This window comes from Astatotilapia calliptera, chromosome 19 (genome assembly GCF_900246225.1).
Source record: "Astatotilapia calliptera chromosome 19, fAstCal1.2, whole genome shotgun sequence".
Taxonomy (NCBI): domain Eukaryota; kingdom Metazoa; phylum Chordata; class Actinopteri; order Cichliformes; family Cichlidae; genus Astatotilapia; species Astatotilapia calliptera.
Window position 1 is genome coordinate 21006841 of NC_039320.1, and position 13796 is coordinate 21020636.

The 13796-nt window shown below is 38.6% G+C and overlaps 1 protein-coding gene and 2 long non-coding RNA genes across 4 annotated transcripts in view; all 3 read right to left on the minus strand.

Annotated features, from left to right (window-relative positions):
* Positions 1-4135: 4135 nt before the first annotated feature.
* On the minus strand, positions 4136-4795 carry LOC113012296 (uncharacterized). Its single transcript, XR_003270679.1, has 3 exons — positions 4548-4795; positions 4400-4465; positions 4136-4249 (listed from the first exon to the last, which is right to left on the minus strand). It is a non-coding gene; the product is annotated as an uncharacterized LOC113012296 (long non-coding RNA).
* Positions 4796-5568: 773 nt separating this feature from the next.
* Positions 5569-7608, minus strand: LOC113012350 (uncharacterized). Its single transcript, XR_003270687.1, has 4 exons — positions 6794-7608; positions 6039-6491; positions 5822-5927; positions 5569-5672 (listed from the first exon to the last, which is right to left on the minus strand). It is a non-coding gene; the product is annotated as an uncharacterized LOC113012350 (long non-coding RNA).
* Positions 7609-13175: 5567 nt separating this feature from the next.
* Positions 13176-13796, minus strand: part of LOC113012647 (B2 bradykinin receptor-like) — a 3550-nt gene continuing 2929 nt past the window's right edge. For both annotated transcript variants that reach the window (XM_026152949.1, XM_026152948.1), the window contains one exon: positions 13176-13796. This exon is cut by the window's right edge and continues 1025 nt beyond it. The gene's annotated coding sequence lies outside the window, so the exon portion shown is untranslated.

Consider the following 13796-nt stretch of genomic DNA (forward strand, 5'->3'; position numbering starts at 1 on the left):
TAGTACCATGGTGTGGTTGTACACTTGATCTAACATGGATTCATCCTGTGGAAACAGCAATTTACATTTTTAGAGCGTTTTGAAATCGTTAAAAGAGTAGGTCGTATATGGGCAATTTTAAAAGGCTTTTATTTTGGAAAGCAAAATCAGAATGACTTGAAATTGACATGGTAACATTGTGAGATTGTATACTGTTGATCTAAAGTGAAATTATCCTGTGGAAAGAGCAATTTTCATTTTTAGAGAATTCTGAAATCTTTAAAAGAGTAGGTCGTATCTTGGTAATTTGAAAAGTCTTTTATTTTGGAAGGCAAAATCAGACTGATTTGATATTGATATGGTATCACTGTGGGGTTGGATACTATTGATCTAAAGTGGAATTACCCTGTGGAAACTGAAACCTTCCTTTTTAGAGCATTCTGAAATCACTGAAAGTTAGGTAAATTATGGGCATTTTCAACAGGCCATTATTTTGGAAGGCAAAATCAGAATTACTTGAAATTGATATGGTAACATTATGAGGTTGTATACTGTTGATCTAAAGTGAAATTATCCTGTGGAAACAGCAATTTTCATTTTTAGAGCATTGTGAAATCTTTAAATGAGTAGGTCGTATCTTGGCAATTTGAAAAGTCTTTTATTTTGGAAGGCAAAATCAGACTGATTTGATATTGATATGGTATCACTGTGGGGTTGGATACTGTTGATCTAAAGTGGAATTAGCCTGTGGAAACAGCAAAATTCTATTTAAGAGCATTTTGAAATTGTTCCAAGAGTAAGTCAGATATGGGCAATTTTAAAAGACTTATTTTTGAAAGCATAATCAGAATGACTTGATATTGATATGGTATCACTGTGGGTCTGTATACTGTTGATCTAAAGTGGAATTACCCTGTGGAAACAGGAATTTTCCATTTTAGAGCATTTTGAAATCACAGAAAGTTAGGTAAATTGTGGACAATTTGAAAGGGCTTTTATTTTTGAAAGCAAAATCAGAATGACTTGATATTGATATGGTCCACTCGGGACTCCTCCTTTCCTTTCATCCTCAGAAAATTCCTAATAAAAATAAAACAAGTTTTTAAAATGTAGCCAGCATTTTGCTCTAAATAAAAAGAAAAAAACCCCCACAAACCAAACAACCCAAAACAGAAAATTTATGAATGATGAATACCTCCAGTTACGCATAACTTTCCTTTCATAACAACCTTCATTTCCAAGAGGGTCTAGATTGTGAGGAGATTTTGAGTTTGATTTTGACACAAAGACTAAATACACATGAGGGATGATCAGGGGAAGTGGCCACACATGGGAGCACAGCTGACACACATGAACCTAACGACAGGACAGGAGAGGTGAAACTACATACACTGACATTAGACACAAACTTACAAAGTAAAACGGTAAACATGGAGATTAGGCATGACATGAACTAAACATAACCACGCAGACTTGACACATGAACTAGGGAGACTTAGTACAGGGGGAGATGACATAAACAACTAAGGAACAAGACTAAACAGCAATCTAGAAATTAACTAGGTGAGCTAAACTAGGGCATGTTACGCCCCAGTCTAGGGGTATAGGAACGCAACATAAGTTTGAAAAGACTGCCCCGCCCTGGTCCCCAAAACCATACACAGAGGGAAACCAATTCCTTAGTGAATCGTGTTTTATTATCTACACTGCAAAAATGAAGCTCCAGGGTGAACAAAGGCCAAAATAACAAACAAAACAAGCTAAGTCAGGAGGAGGTGCTATCTAAAACCCTATGTGAAATCAAACATCAAACAAAAGACAAGCGCTACACCTAACTCTCTAACTGAAATAAACAGGAGAAAACAGTGCAAGGAAAAACAATACGGCAGCTCACCCCTTCTGTTGCAGTGCTATTTACAATGTGCTATGTACAATGAAAGCTAATATACACACTATATACAAAACTCAGAGAAGCCGCACAAATCACAAGCACAAAAGTCTCAAGTTTTGAAGGCCAGGGTTATGGCGTTATTTTTGTGCCACTATTCTGAGCGCACGTAAAAAAAATTTGCAGGTGCAAGTGTTGCATTTTGAGGAGAAATTTATTTTGAGCGAAGAAAAGTTGAATTTGAGTGAACAAAATTCATTGCTGCGTGCAAAAAATTTATTTCAGTGTTTGCTATTATCCACACGCACAATAGCAGCCCCTCTCGCTCAGTTTTTGCACTTGCGCTCGCTCGCAATGTGTCGCTCACGCTCTCAACATTTCAGCCCGTGCGCGCTCAACTCGTTCTGTACACCGTTATATTTGTGCCACAAAACCAGCCAATCACAGACTTGGATGCAAAAAAAATCTGATTGGCTGTTTTCGTCTCCAACCAGCTCGAAATGACGAAATGCAATATCCCAGAATCCATTTCGTCCAAAACTCAAACGAGGCAGTGGCGGAGGAACACAGAGTGGCGGAGTTTGAAATATTACTCTTTGTGGGTCACAAAATAAACTTTTAAGATATTTTCATGCGAGAATGGTGCTGTGTAAACTTCTAATATCTGCTCGATTTATCAAGACATCACATATTTGCATAAGTGCTCTAACGTTTTTGGAGATGCCTGTTACCCACCAGCTGACCGAATACCTGGACTGGCCATTGGGCATTTACCCGGCATTTGCCCGGTGGGCCAATGGTGATTTTTCATTTTTATGTTAGTTTGTTTGTTTTTGTAATGGTATAAACAATGAAAGGTGGTGGATTAGCCAGCTGGTAATAATCAACTCTGGGCTGGACCAATTACAATACATCCGTATTGAGGGGAAAAGACTTCAGCGAGAATAAAAAAGACACAAAGCTGGAGTTATTCTGTGTCTTAGCTGCCTCTTCTCTCCTCATTCTCCCTCCCTCTCCTGTTGCTACTTCAATCATGAAACTGATCAATGATCAGCTGATCGTCTCTCGTTTGTTTATCTCCCACTTTGCGCCAGAAACAGGAAACCAGCGGATGTTGCGCTAAACAACAACAGCAGCACGTTCAAAATTGATCAGCTGTTGTTAGAATTTATTTAAAATTAATTTCTAGTATCAGCTGATATTTGCTGGAGCCACAGCTGTAAAGCTGGAAACATGAAGGTGATACAAATCATACATATATACCAACAAAACAGTGCACATCACTGTCACAACAGCGTTTGTTTTCGTTCAAAGGCTTTATGGTTTTTCCAATAATACCTGGTGGTGTAGTCGGTGATTTTTTTGTCAGTTCAGCCTTATATATTATGTTTAACCCGAGTTCCCACCCGGTCAGCTGGTGGGTAACAGGCATCTCCGAAAACGTTGGAGCACTTATGCAAATATGTGATGTCTTGATAAATCGAGCAGATATTTGAAGTTCACACAGCTACATTCTAACATGAAAATATCTTAAAAGTTTATTTTGTGTCCCAGAAAGAGTAATATTTCAAACTCCGCCACTCTGTGTTCCTCCGCTACTGCCTCGTTTGAGCTTTGGACGAAATGGATTCTGGGATATTGCATTTCGTCATTTCGAGCTGATTGGAGACAAAAACAGCCAATCAGATATTTTTGCATCCAAATCTGTGATTGGCTGGTTTTGTGGCACAAATATAACGGTGTACAGAAAGAGTTGAGCGTGCACGGGCAGAAATGTTGAGAGCGTGAGCGACACATTGCGAGCGAGCGCAAATGCAAAAACTGAGCGAGAGGGGCTGCTATTGTGCGTGTGGATAATAGCAAACACTGAAATAAATTTTTTGCACGCAGCAATGAATTTTGTTCACTCAAATTCAGCTTTTCTTCGCTCAAAATAAATTTCTCCTCAAAATGCAACACTTGCACCTGCAAACCTTTTTTACGTGCGCTCAGAATAGTGGCACAAAAATAACGCCATACAGGGTCAGGTCTGCTGCTGCTGTCAGTGACTGCCCCGGGACAACTGCTGGTGAGGGATTTGAAGAAGATCACATGGCCAGGGGACCAATCAGCAGCCGTCAGCTCATCCACTCCGGGACCTGCAAAGACTTAAAGGCACAGACAACAACAGCCACCAAAACAGATTATGGACAGGGCCATAACAGGGCACAAATGAATACAAAAGATACATAAAACTCAAACACTGGGTCACTCGACCCAGGACCATGACAGAAAATTTATGAATGATGAATACCTCCAGTTACGCATAACTTTCCTTTCATAACAACCTTCATTTCCAAGAGGGTCTAACAGCAGTACAGATTGTGAGGAGATTTTGACAACCTAAAATAAAAATTGTATTTAGTAGAATATGTGTATTACACTCACTTAAGTAAACATAATCAATTGTAAGCATTTTCAAAATAAGAATATGCTGCTAAAAAGAACAGTAAAACAAAAAAGAGAAAAAACACATGAGGTGTGAACATGTACCACAAGGATCCAGTGTGCACCAGAGTTCAGTGGGCACAACCAAATGTCCTCAGCCGGAAACAACATCTGTGGAATATTTTTAAGTTTATAAAGGTTTAGATTTATTTACATAACATACACTATATAACCAATATAACATCTACATTACCTTGCTGACACATTTAAACTTCCCAGAAAACAGAGAGGTTGCAACAACGCAAGACAACTGATACACGGGTTTCTGAAAAATGCAAGATTTTTTTTTTTTAAAAAAGATTACAAAATTGTATAAAATACCTTTGTGAAATAACCGGCATACGTTCTTACTTGCCTTTTGTTTCCTAATGAGGCAGTGCAGGTATGCATCAATGACCTGTTTGGATTAAAAGATTATTTTTACAGACCACCACTAGGACCAAATAGTTAAATGTTGAAATGTGAATAGTTGATTTTTGTATTATATGATTTATTTATTACATTTTATGTGGAGTGAATAAATAAAAGTATATTTACGGTGGCCCCTAGAGACAAAGCACATACAAACTTCAAATCACGTACGAACTCTGAAGCATGTACAAACTCCAAAACACGTAAAAACACGTACAAACTCCAAAACACGTACAAACTCAGAAGCACGTAAAAACTCAGAAGCACATAAACACTCAAAACACGTACAAAAGACAACAGAAGTGCTCTAGGATGCTAGGCGCAGTGTTGAGCTTTTGTTATCTTGTGGCTACACAAGCCAGCAAGTACCAACGACCGGATTTGGTGTGTGGTAGTAACAGGTAAATTAATTTTTTTTTAATTATTTGAATATATATGAGTGCCTGTGTATACACAAACAATGCACACATGCTTTCAATTGTGTAATTTAAGTGATCTAGTAGCTCTGCTTTGGAAGTTCAGTTCATGCTAGAAATGTGTTTTGGAGTTTGTACGTGTTTTGTCTCTAGGGGCCACCGCATATATTTATATATAAACATATATAAATAAAACCACTTTTTTTTACGTTAGTAATTCCTTTTGTGCATAATTTTTTATTATTGTTAATAATAAATTAATTAAAGCAACAAAACAACCCGAAGAGCCGAAAGAGATTTCCGGATTTCCGGATCTTTTTAGAGATCTTTTTAGAGATCCGGCTCTTTCAAGAGCCGGATCTCTAAAAAAGATCCGGAAATCCCATCACTACTTTGTTGTGGTGTGTACTTTTGACCGGAGTGAAAACAGGGTGGGATCTAGATACAGATCCCAGTTATTCTGCTGGTCATTCACCAGTTTTCGGAGGGCTCTAAATGCAGGCATAGAAATATGTAAAGACAGTAAGTAAGACAGAAAGTTTAATTAGAAGTAAAAAAATTAATAAATTATTAAGTAACAATTAAGTTTGAATAACATAAGTAATGTTATTAAAAACTGATAGATAAAAATTAGGCATACCTTTTTATGTTGTCATTGGTCTTTTCATCTAGACCATTGGTCTGTGGATGGTATGCTGCTGTGACACTTCTTTCAATTTGCAATAATTTGAAAGATCAGAGTTGAGCTTCAACAGATAAGGACAAGGTTATACTTCTTATACAAGCACACAAGAAAAAATCTTTGACCCCAGTGAAGTAAAGTTACAAAATGTAACTGAAAATTATTTAACACTTACTTCATTCACAAACTCTCTGCCTTGGTCTGACAAAATCCTTTTGGGGCAGCCATGTCTATATATAATGGAGCACAAGTGCTGGGCTACCTCAGATGCAGATTTTGTTTTTAATGGGAAAGCTTCAACCCATTTTGAAAAGTAGTCAGTTGCAGTAAGTATATACTGGAAGCCGCTTGAAGTTTTAGGAAGAGGTCCAGTAAGATCTATACCAATAAGTTCTCACACTTCAGACACCCATCAAGGACAAATTAATAATTTGAATAACAATTTGTATAATGTACACATTAACATTGATGGTTAAAATTAGTTGGCAAACCCTCCTGCCGTTATGAATATGAGCTACAAGCATAGTTTGATGGGTAAACGGGACATAATATTTACCTGAATACACTGCAACGGTTGCACAGCAGTCAGTGGTTTCCCAACTTTTTGACACTGGTCACATTCCTGAATCTTTAAGGTAAAAATATTTATGGAGTTCACGTAAATGTTCAACATTCTCATTTGTAAAAAAACCCAAACAAAAACCAAACAAAAACACTTAATGACATATTCTCTAACGAACAAACAATTTAGCAACAATACTTTGTGTGCGTCTTCAAATCTCTGCCAGGCCTACAGGTTATTACTGTAATATCACTAATTAACCATATTTATTTATATTTTGCAAGTGTACAGTTTCTCTTTTAACTGATATCAAAAAATTTGCTTATTTTAAACGCTGTTTAACAACAGTACAAACAGTTAATACATACCCATGTTTTAATGTCAACTGTCATACCAAACCAGTAAAATCTGGAACACACTGCATTTAGCGTTTTGTGTGTGCCAGTGTGTCCTCCAATTGGAGATGAATGAAACTCATGAAATATCTTCCTGGCATCATCCATGGTTTGTACTACTCTCCTGGTTCCAACAAAGAGTTCTCCATCTGCAGTAAAACAATATATATTTAGGAATTAATTTAACCACATATATGAGTTGTTAGTATTAACAATAAATTACTGACCCTTTTGTTTGAATTTTGAGGCATATCGTCTGAGGTTTTGCCTCTGAGCCTTGTCATATCCTGAAGGGTAGGAGCCCGCAGAAATAAACGCGTAAATCTCTTCCCACTTCTTCTCCATATCTAGGAATGTAAGTAAACATTTTCTTATGAGCTTCAATATGTGCAGTTAACAATGCAAATAATTTAACTTATTAAATAACGACATTACCGAAACAGCCTTAAAACACAGAAGCTGCGGACTCAACAGTGTTGTGCAAATACCACGTGTCCAGTAACTTGACAGCAGACTTCACCGAAGCTGCAAATTTGACAGTTTTGTTCAGAAAGCAGATAGTTTAATATTGACAAACAATCACAAAGGCTTAAAAAATCAATTATCAACGTCAATAAAAAAATACTAAAACTTATTACTTACCTATTCTCCTGCAAATATGACAACGGAGTAGCGTGAAATCACAGCCGGATGCGCTTAGCTTCCCTTTTTGCGTTGTGCGCATGCGCGCACATGCTCAGGAACAACGGCGAGGACGGTTTACAGCAGGGGTGTCAAACTCAAATACACAGTGGGCCAAAATTCAAAACTGGAACAAAGTTGCGGGCTAACGTTAATATTTATTGAAATATATTTATTCCTCCAGATATAAGAATGAATTTTTCTTATGGACTCAAACACATTTTGCTGAAAAACTGAATATGGAAGAAGCAAAGCTTAATACTAAACAATGTATATATTAGCTGTATAATACCAGCAGGCCAGCTCTGATAGTAATTTGGTATGGCTTCGCGGGCCAAATGTAAGTAGGCTGTGGGCCAAATTTGGCCCGCGGGCCAGAGTTTGACACCTATGGTTTACAGGGTAGGAGAAATTCCCAGAACACCGGAATGAAATAAATAAACATTTCAGCAAATAATTTTGTCATTAATTCAACGGAAATTATATGTATATGTGTGTGTGTGTGTGTGTGTGTATTTAAATATATACAGGGGAGTGCAGAATTATTATGCAAGTTGTATTTTTGAGGAATAATTTTATTATTGAACAACAACCATGTTCTCAATGAACCCAAAAAACTCATTAATATCAAAGCTGAATGTTTTTGGAAGTTGTTTTTAGTTTTAGCTGTTTTAGGGGGATATCTGTGTGTGCAGGTGACTATTACTGTGCATAATTATTAGGCAACTTAGCAAAAAACAAATATATACCCATTTCAATTATTTATTTTCACCAGTGAAACCAATATAGCATCTCCACATTCACAAATATACATTTCTGACATTCAAAAACAAAACAAAAACAAATCAGCGACCAATATAGCCACCTTTCTTTGCAAGGACACTCAAAAGCCTGCCATCCATGGATTCTGTCAGTGTTTTGATCTGTTCACCATCAACATTGCGTGCAGCAGCAACCACAGCCTCCCAGACACTGTTCAGAGAGGTGTACTGTTTTCCCTCCTTGTAAATCTCACATTTGATGATGGACCACAGGTTCTCAATGGGGTTGAGCTCAGGTGAACAAGGTGGCCATGTCATTAGTTTTTCTTCTTTTATACCCTTTCTTGCCAGCCACGCTGTGGAGTACTTGGACGCGTGTGATGGAGAATTGTCCTGCATGAAAATCATGTTTTTCTTGAAGGATGCAGACTTCTTCCTGTACCACTGCTTGAAGAAGGTGTCTTCCAGAAACTGGCAGTAGGACTGGGAGTTGAGCTTGACTCCATCCTCAACCCGAAAAGGCCCCACAAGCTCATCTTTGATGATACCAGCCCAAACCAGTACTCCACCTCCACCTTGCTGGCGTCTGAGTCGGACTGGAGCTCTCTGCCCTTTACCAATCCAGCCACGGGCCCATCCATCTGGCCCATCAAGACTCACTCTCATTTCATCAGTCCATAAAACCTTAGAAAAATCAGTCTTGAGATATTTCTTGGCCCAGTCTTGACGTTTCAGCTTGTGTGTCTTGTTCAGTGGTGGTCGTCTTTCAGCCTTTCTTACCTTGGCCATGTCTCTGAGTATTGCACACCTTGTGCTTTTGGGCACTCCAGTGATGTTGCAGCTCTGAAATATGGCCAAACTGGTGGCAAGTGGCATCTTGGCAGCTGCACGCTTGACTTTTCTCAGTTCATGGGCAGTTATTTTGCGCCTTGGTTTTTCCACATGCTTCTTGCGACCCTGTTGACTATTTTGAATGAAACGCTTGATTGTTCGATGATCACGCTTCAGAAGCTTTGCAATTTTGAGACTGCTGCATCCCTCTGCAAGATATCTCACTATTTTTGACTTTTCTGAGCCTGTCAAGTCCTTCTTTTGACCCATTTTGCCAAAGGAAAGGACGTTGCCTAATAATTATGCACACCTGATATAGGGTGTTGATGTCATTAGACCACACCCCTTCTCATTACAGAGATGCACATCACCTTAATATGCTTAATTGGTAGTAGGCTTTCGAGCCTATACAGCTTGGAGTAAGACAACATGCATGAAGAGGATGATGTGGACAAAATACTGTATATATATATATATATATATATATATGTAGGTATTCACTGACCAAGTGCTCAGTGAATACCTCAGGCAGCAGAAACCCAAGAAAGAGGAGGGAGACGAGGAACCATCATGGAAGGACAGGCCCCTGCACGGTATGTACCACCGGCAGATAGAGGAGGTGGCTGATATCCAGAAATCCTACCAGTGGCTGGACAAAGCTGGACTGAAAGACAGCACAGAGGCACTAATCATGGCAGCACAAGAACAAGCTCTGAGCACAAGATCCATAGAGGCTGGGGTCTATCACACCAGGCAAGACCCCAGGTGCAGGCTGTGTAAAGATGCCCCAGAGACAATTCAGCACATAACAGCAGGGTGCAAGATGCTAGCAGGCAAGGCATACATGGAACGCCATAACCAAGTGGCCGGCATAGTGTACAGGAACATCTGTGCCGAGTATAACCTGGAAGTCCCGAGGTCAAAATGGGAGATGCCCCCAAGGGTGGTGGAGAATGACCGAGCTAAGATCCTGTGGGACTTCCAGATACAGACGGACAAAATGGTGGTTGGCTAACCAACCGGACATAGTGGTGGTAGACAAACAGAAGCAGACGGCCGTAGTGATCGATGTAGCAGTTCCGAATGACAGCAATATCAGGAAGAAGGAACACGAGAAGCTGGAGAAATACCAAGGGCTCAGAGAAGAGCTCGAGAGGATGTGGAGGGTGAAGGTAACGGTGGTCCCCGTGGTAATCGGAGCACTAGGTGCGGTGACTCCCAAGCTAGGCGAGTGGCTCCAGCAGATCCCGGGAACGACATCGGAGATCTCTGTCCAGAAGAGCGCAGTCCTGGGAACAGCTAAGATACTGCGCAGGACCCTCAAGCTCCCAGGCCTCTGGTAGAGGACCCGAGCTTGAAGGATAAACCGCCCGCAGGGGCGTGCTGGGTGTTTTATATATATATATGTATATATATATATATATATATATATATATATATATATATATATATATATATATATATATATATATATATATATATATATATATATATACACACATATATATATATACATACATATATACATACACACATATATATATATACATACATGTCCCTTGTTCTGTCTTGTTCGCTTTTATTCTGTCTTGTTGTGGCCTGTTGTCATCTTATGGACTGGCCTTGACTGACTCCTGGTTTTATAGTCTTTTACTCGGAATTGTTTGATATATTTTAATCTTGTGTTTATAAAGAACTGTATCTTAGGGTGTGTTTGTTTTATTTATCTCTTTTATTAATTTGTTTAACGTTTTATGCTTTGTTTTGTTGCTTTAGTGGAGGTGCGGCCGCTTGTTGAGGGGCTAGGCACGTGAGGTGGAATCCCCTCCCCGATGTGTGAGAGTGTACACACCGGGCATAGGTAGACTGCACCATTTAGATTTCAGTGTGAGTGACAGTGAGGTTTGCAGTGGAACTATACGGGTCAGCCACACGGCAGTCACACACTGCACTTTTCTTTGAATTCACCACAGTTCCCTCTGAACTGGCCCCTGCAGGGCCAGCTGGATACTGAAGTTCTGCAACCACAACTTGTGGACACCTGCAGTTGTCATGGTGCTGTGCCACAAAACATAAATATAAGAAATTAATAAATAAAAACGCCAGCCCACTTTAACCGTTGATTATGGCATGCAGCGTTCCCCTTTTCATCTCTTTGTGTGCCACATACCCTGTTGATTGATAGGTGAACAGGACTGCCTTTCATGTGTTACTGTTTAGGCTTTAATCTCTTTCCTGTTCGAAGGCCCACAGTGACCTAAAAATAACTGCCTTCAAATCTGTTAAACCAAAAGTAATGAGCCTGTTGTGAACATGTAAAAAGTGAAAGAACAGAAATTTGTTTAAAAATGTAAGGAGTAAAAAGCTGTCAGAAAAATAAATACTCAAGTGAAGTACAGCCTCCTGAAAAATTTAAGTACAGTAATGAAATATTTTGTTCTTCGTTACTTCCCACCTCTGGATATTGCAATGTGCACTCTTGAGACAAAGCAGGCATGGACAGCCCACTAACCACATATCTTGCATAGAGAGCTGGTTCCTGCTTACCAAATAAAGGCTTGTTGGAGTTGCTGCTATCCAGTGTATAAAACTCATGCCATCTCTGATTTGTGGCCAGATCTGCTCTAAATGTCCCATGTAGTGGAACACAGACATTTAACTGTTGCAAAATTTAGGAAGTGCATTTTATTTAAAATGTTTTGGTGGTTTCTAATAGAATTTGACATTGCACAGATATAAAGTAACTGCAGACCGCTTATAAATCTGCAAAATGTTAATTTTTCCTACTCAAGCTTTAATTCCATACTTTTTGTCCACATCTTCACTTGTAGTCACTGGCCCACCAGGGGGGGCTCATGCCACAGATTGAGAACAGCTACTTTTAGCAGCTCACTGAACCTGAAGTATAGAAGATACAGACTTGTTTTTAAAAAGTGTAAGACTCGTGATGGACAGCTTAAAGAAGCATTAAAAGTAACAAAGAACCACACCACAGGGGACAACAAAAGTCTGGAGCGTTTTATTAATTTATTGTCTACAAGTGATTAATATTGAGTGTTACATTAAAAGTGCTGTGAAAAAGAGGTATGCATTTCAGTGTCCAGCAGTGATCTGTGATTTTAAACCGTAAATAAACTACTTAAAGCATTGTTAATTGTATTTAAACTGTAAATTTAAGCTCCTAGGACCTGGCGTCCACATACATTTTAGGACATCACATTTTAGGGTTGTCTAGACCACAATACTACGTTTTTTTTCTCTACAAGGGCCCAATATCCACTTGCGAGTACATATTGCTACTGTTCTATCAAAATTTAAAGCGAATGTCCTCATATGTGGATCTCATTTTTCTTAGAAATGAAAATCAGGTAAAAAAAAAAAAAATCACATAATTCTTTTTTTTTTTTTTTTTTTACAATCATCAGGTCCCAATCAGCCCAAAGAGAAATTAAAAATGCATGCCATGAAAGAGTTCAGGTCTTAGGAGGTTAAAACCCTTACATATAGCCATGCAGAGTTTCTTTTTGATGCAATGGGAATAGAAGCACAATACTTTAATATAATGCAAAGAAAAAAAATCCCTCTTTGAACTTTAAGTTCATCACTGAAACAATCCAAGTTGGTAGCAGTAAATCTGCATCATGCCACAGCACAGAGCACTCCAACTACATAACCATGCCCACAAGTGAAGTGGAAAATCTAACCATGCAAATATTATGTTAATAGTATAAACACTGTTAAACTGTTGCCGTCTCTTTTGCATATTTGTTTCATTATCTCAGCTTGTGTTTATCACATGTGCAATATAAAATAAAGGTGGGAATGCTATTCAATTATGAAGCAGGGTTATTATGGCATTAAATCTGAAATTGTGTCTAATAGATATCAATTAGAGGATGAGCAGTAGAATGACACATTTGAAATTTGAGCCTCATATCCTGTCATGCTACGAATGTCAACAGGATGTCAAGAGAAAGCTATACTGGATCACTGGTTTTGAAGAACAACCACACCCTTACTTGCCATTGAATTTTAACTTCATTGAAATTTAGCACAAACAAAAGCTCAAATATGGCCTTAAATGTAATTATTTGCAATTATAGTTTTATAATTATATTTTTCAAAATGTGACATCTAAACAGATACGGGTTCATGGACGGTTGGTAAAACAAAACTTGTTTGAGGTATGAGGTAATGTCTCCTGTTATTCACTCCTCTGTCAGAGTCTGACGAAACATGGAACAAAGCCCAAGACAATAAAAAGGTGACTTTTCTTCTAACAGTGTATTTTCATTCTTTAACTTCAGGAGTGTTGCATGAATCACATTTCAGGCGACTTGCTTGTTATCTTTAGCCTTTCATCCATGCCAGCTGTCTTCTGCATGCTACTTTCTCTTAGCCAAAGCCAGGAGTTATGTTCCAACTGGAGAAACGGTCAAAGAATGCTCAGACTTCACTACACCAAGCAGAGTCAGACTGACAGCCTTTCAGTATCACCTCTAGGAAATAAACATGTTATGGCTAAATATCCCTTTCTGAAGAAAAAGTAATGCATGCACAATGTTAAACAAAAAAACAAACAAACATTCAGATTACAAAAACAACATTTTTCTCCTTGCCTGAGTAAATAATTGTCCATTTAACTGGGTAAACCATCACAGCACACATCCAAAAGATCGCAGTCCCGCATATCACTTTGAGCT